Here is a 5,500-nt window from a genome sequence, read left to right as displayed (position 1 = left end):
AAAAAAAAAACCTTTGTTTTTCTTGCTAAAACTTTACCTGTTCTTTTCAATTATTTTGGTGACTACCTCGAGCCACCTCACCACTGTAACATAATTAACAAAAGATTGGTATCCAGAATTGGTAAAGAAATTCCACAAATAGAGGAGAAGATAAACCAATGAATAGAAATCAAGCAAAAGAGATGAGTAATTCATAGCAGAGGAAACCACAATGGCCAAAAAGAAAAGAAAGAAAAACACAAACAGTGCTTAACACCAGTGACAACTGGGGAACATCTACCTTATACAAGAGAGCTACTATATAATATAGAATGCTACTCCTGTACAGCAATTTATTTACTCAATAAGTATTTATTGAATACTGCTTTAATAAATTCTAGTGAATAAATTCTATTAGTGAACAAAAAGACAAAAATTCTGGATCTCATGTTCTAATATGTGTGTGGTTAAACAACAAATACAATAAATAATGAAAATAATCTTGTAGGTTAGCAGATCACAAATTCCAGAAAAAAAGTCAAGGAAGGGAAAGGAGATCAGGACTAGAGACTGGCAGGGGCAGGGGGCAGGTTATAATTTTAAATAGGCTGTGTCTCACTCAGCTCAGGCTGCCACACAAATATCACAGACTGGGTGGCTCAAACAAGAGAAATTTATTTTGTCATATCTCTGCAGGCTGGAAGTATGAGATCAGGGTGCAATGTGGTTGGCTTCTGGTGAGGGCTCTCTTCTTGGCTTGTAGATGACTACAATCTCCCTATGTGCTTACATGGCAGAGAGAGAGAGAGAGAGAGCATGCGTGCAAAATCTCTCTGGTCTCTCTCTCTCTCTTTTGTTTGACACAGAATCTCACTCTGTCACCCAGGCTATAGCACAGTGGCATCTTCATAGCTCACTGGAACTTCAAACTCCTGGGCTCAAGTGAGCCTCCTTCTGCAGCCTCCCAAGTAGCTGGACTACAGATACATGCCACCACACTCTGCTAATTTTTCTATTCTTTTGTAGAGACAGGGTATTGCTCTTGTTCAGGTTGGTCTCAAACTCCTGACCACTTAAGTGATCCTCCTACCTTGGCCTTCCGGAGTGCTAGAATTATAGGCATGAGCCACCATACCCCCAGTCTGGTGTCTCTTTTTATAAGGACACTAATCCCATGATGAGGGCCTTACCCTCAGGACCTCATTTAAACCTAATCACCTCCCAAAGGCCCCCACCTCCAAATCCCATTCCACTGGAGGTGAGGCTTCAACATATGACTTTTGGAAGCCACAATTCAGTCCGTAGCAGTCTGGTTAAGAAAGACCTTTGGCTTTTGACCAAAGATTTGAATGAGATCAGGAAGTAAACCTGGTCCAATAGTGTTCTAGGAAGGAAAAATCAAAGTCAGTATGAGGCCACGATGAGAGGTCAGTGTGGTGGGGAAAGAGGCTAATAAGGTAAGGGCAATGGGAAGATTATGAGAAGTCTTAAACTAGTAAAAAAGCCATACTCTATTAAAAATATATATTCTAAATAAAATACTAATTATAATATTAATTACTTTATATGTTAGTCATTTGACCAACATATAAAATACATGTATTTTTTGGCCTTTCCAACTATATGGCACAGGAATTTTGTCTATTTTGTTTACTGCCTGGCATGTAGTGGCACTTAGCAAATATTTGTTGAATAAATAATATTTGTATATTACCAGGCTGGGGATGGTAGCTCATAACTGTAATCCCAGCACACTTGGAGGCTGAGGTGGGTGGATTGCTTGAGCTCACAATTTCAAGAGCAGTCTGAGCAAAAGTGAGACCCTGGCTCTAAAAAGAAAAATAGCCGGACATTGTGATGGGCTCCTGTAGTCCCAGCTACTTAGGAGGCTGAAGCAAGAGGATCACTTGAGCCCAAGAGTTTGAGGTTGCTGTGAGCTATGACACCATGGCACTCTACCCAGGGCAAGAAAGCAGGACTCTATCTCAAAAACAATTTTTTTAATATATTACTCTATGAGTTATTACTCGCATATCAGAGTGACCCAAATTTAAAAATCTGACAATATATTACAGAAGATGGTGGAGATCTGGAGCAATAGAAACTTGCATACATTGCAGATTAAGGAAATAAATTGGTAAAAACTCTTAGGAGAACAAGTCAGCAACATCTGGTAAAGTTGAAAAAATCCACGCCCAATAACCCAGCAATTCTATTACCAGGTATATTCCCAGAGAAATGATTGCACACGTGCACCAGGGACATATAAAATAATATTTATAACTTCATTGTTTGTAATAATAAAAAATTGAAAAAACCCTAAGTATCAGTTGCCAGGAGAACAAATAAATAAAACTAACTATACTCATCCATTGAAATATTATACAGCAGGAAAAATCCACATCATCAAGGTAATCCATAAGAATAAATCTTGCAAATTTAATGTATAGCAAAAATTTTAATCTAAGGTTAAGATTACTATGGTTTTGGTTTCATATAAAGTTAAAAGTGAACAATTTTCTCTTGATAGATGTAGGTAGAGACAGATAGATACATAGTTAGGGATCGACACAGATAGATACACAGTTAGAGATAGATGATAGATCTGAGTGTAGTGACACAAAATTCTGAGATGGGTTCCACAGCCCCCTTCCCATGTTACTTCCATGATTATTGCATTAGATGGCAAAAGGGATTGTTGCATTATTGATTAAAGTTATCAATCATTTGACTTTAAAATAGGGAATTTTCTGGGAATACTGTGTAACCTTTTGGAGAAGGACAGAATCTCCATAAATAACTAAGACTGAATATTATTCTACCCTAATAGGATTTTTTTTTTTTTTTTGAGACAGAGCCTCCAGTTTTCCCCCTCGGTAGAGTGCTGTGGCATCACAGCTCACACCAACCTCCAACTCCTGGGTTCAAGCGAGTTTCCTGCCTCTGCCTCCCAAGTAGCTGGGACCACAGGCGCCCACTACAACGCCCGGCTACTTTTTTTTTTTTTGGTTGCACCCATCGTTGTTTGGCGAGCCCGGGCTGGATTCAAACCTTAGGTTTATGTGGCTGGTGCCTTAACCACTTGAGCCACAGGCGCCGAGCCCCCTAATAGGATTAATCCAGAAATCAGATTTAATTTAACTTTAAAAAAAATTAAAAGAAAATTTCTTGCATACTCAAATTTGCATTGAGCAAATGAATGACTGGGGAAAATGAAAAGATAAATTGTGGGGGAAAAAAATCTAAAAAAAGAAAAGATAAATTGTGAATGGTTGCCCAACTGCCCATAGAATTCCATTTACTGGGATAGGAAAATATCATCCCATTGCAGAATAATTCACAAACTACTTGCAAGTAAACAGCCTTGGAATTTTAAGGAAAAAAAAAAAGACAGATGTGGACTGTGTTGGAACCAGGTAATTGAGGTTTGATTGGAGCCCCAGCCTCTCTCCCTGAGAAAGCTCCCCACAGGCAGGCCAGACAAGGAGTTCTGGAGGCCAAGAACTCTTGAGCAGCTTAAAGCTCAAACCTACCCTGCCTCTGCCCCCCCCCCCCCCAGATATTGTGCTAATAGGTCTGATGATAACAAACCGTTCTGTGTAACCACAGCTGCCTTACACTGGTTAGAGGCAAATGCGATTCAGAAGCATGATGGAGAATGAAGCATCAAATTTCACATTTTAGCAGGAAGCTGATGCCTAAGGAATGCAACCTGGCAGTGGCCCAGAAAGACTTGACAATTGTACAGGCTGTGGCTTTTCTGTTTCAGGGCTTAAGTAAAGGTCACGGGTGAACTCCAAACACCAGCCATGGTTTGAACAGGGAAGTTTGAGAATCCAGCAAGAAATCTGCCATCAGAACCAAGACTATGCTCTACAGCATCTCCTCTAGAGTCAGTCCTTCACTGACAACAAAACGCATACTTCTCTGAAGTTACAGACAAATTGCCAGAAGGAAAATTTCCAGGCAGGAATTTTTTTTTTTCTTTTTTTTGAGACAGAGTCTCACTGTGTTGCGCTCCATAGAGTGCCCTGGCATCACAGCTCGTAGCAAACCTCAAACGCTTGGGCTTAAGTGATTCTCTTGCCTCAGCCTCCCAAGTAGCTGGGACTATAGGCACCTGCCACAATGCCCAGCTATTTTTTTGTTGTAGTTGTCATTGTTGTTTTTAGCAGTCTCTGGCTGGGTTTGAACCTGCCAACCCTGGTGTATGTGGCTGGGTGCCCTAACCACTGAGCAACAAGCGCCGAGCCAAGGCAGGAAGTTTTATTAGGATTTTTTTGCTGATAAGTACTAGATTTGCAACTCGAATTACCTTAAGATTAGCAAAAGAAATCAGGGTTTCAGGTGGATTTTGGGTCACAGAACTGCATCCAGCTGAACCTAGGGACTGAAGTTATGTCAGGAATCTGCCCCTCAGTTGTTGACTCTGATTTCCTGTGCATTATTTCAGCAAACTCTCTCTACATAGGGGGGCAAGAGAGGCACCAGCAGCTCAAGGCTTTCATCCCATCAGCTCAGCAACCTCAGAGGAAGGAAAGCATCTCTTTTGTGATAGTAAACTAGTAAAACTCCAAGAGTTGAGTCTCCTTGGACTGATATGTGTTACTAGCCCATCCCTCAACCATGGGAGCTAACTATGTCTATGTCTTGAACCTATCTTTGGGGTTTATGGAGGGTTTACTCCATGTAAACCACATGTATTGAAAATGTGGGAAAAGGCCAGGCATGGTGGCTTGTACCTGTTATCCTAATACTCTGGGAGAGCAAGGCAGGAGGATCCCTTGAGCTTAGCAGTTTGAGGTTGCTGAGGTCATGGCACTCTAACCTGTGCAACAGAGACTCTGTCTCAAAAAAAAAAAAAAAATTATAGGAGAAATGGTTTCCTAAAGGCAAATTAGGGTATTCTCACCATAAAATGTGCATGTGATCAGGGAATATGGGGGGTGCTGGATGCTTGGCCAGAGCAGTGGTGCTTTCTAGAAAGAACAGGTGAGATCCAACCGTCTTCTAAAATATTCTTCTTCTTTTTAAATTTTCCTACAGTTATTTCTTTTTAAGCCTACCTAAAGATGTTATGATTCCATAGGTCTGAGGTAGAGCCCAGAAATTATATGTTTATGAAATTGCCCCAAGTGCTTTTGCTTGGCAGAGGAGTTTAGGAACCATTAATCTAGTGGACAATCTTACTGCTGTCTGCCCCCTACTCAAAATCAAAAGTGAGTATATGTGGGGCTCTGGCTTATAAAATGAGGAGTGCCTTTTCACTCAAAAGAGGTCAGCATAAAGAACTGTCTTTGTATTTTGGAACCAGAGAAAGGCAAATATAAATTAATAAACCTGCTTCAAAACTCATCCCCTATCCACCTGCAATCCTGGACAAATAGGAGGTAAACAGCCTCCAGAGGTCTTCACATAAAGAGGCACTCATGGCTCGGCGCCTATAGCTCAACCGGCTAAGGCACCAGCCACGTACACCTAAGGTGGCGGGTTCGAATCCCCAGCCCGGACCCGCCAAACA

This window comes from Otolemur garnettii, unplaced genomic scaffold (genome assembly GCF_000181295.1).
Source record: "Otolemur garnettii isolate 467f Iridium unplaced genomic scaffold, OtoGar3 scaffold00013, whole genome shotgun sequence".
Taxonomy (NCBI): Eukaryota; Metazoa; Chordata; class Mammalia; order Primates; family Galagidae; genus Otolemur; species Otolemur garnettii.
This window is presented reverse-complemented; position numbering follows the sequence as displayed.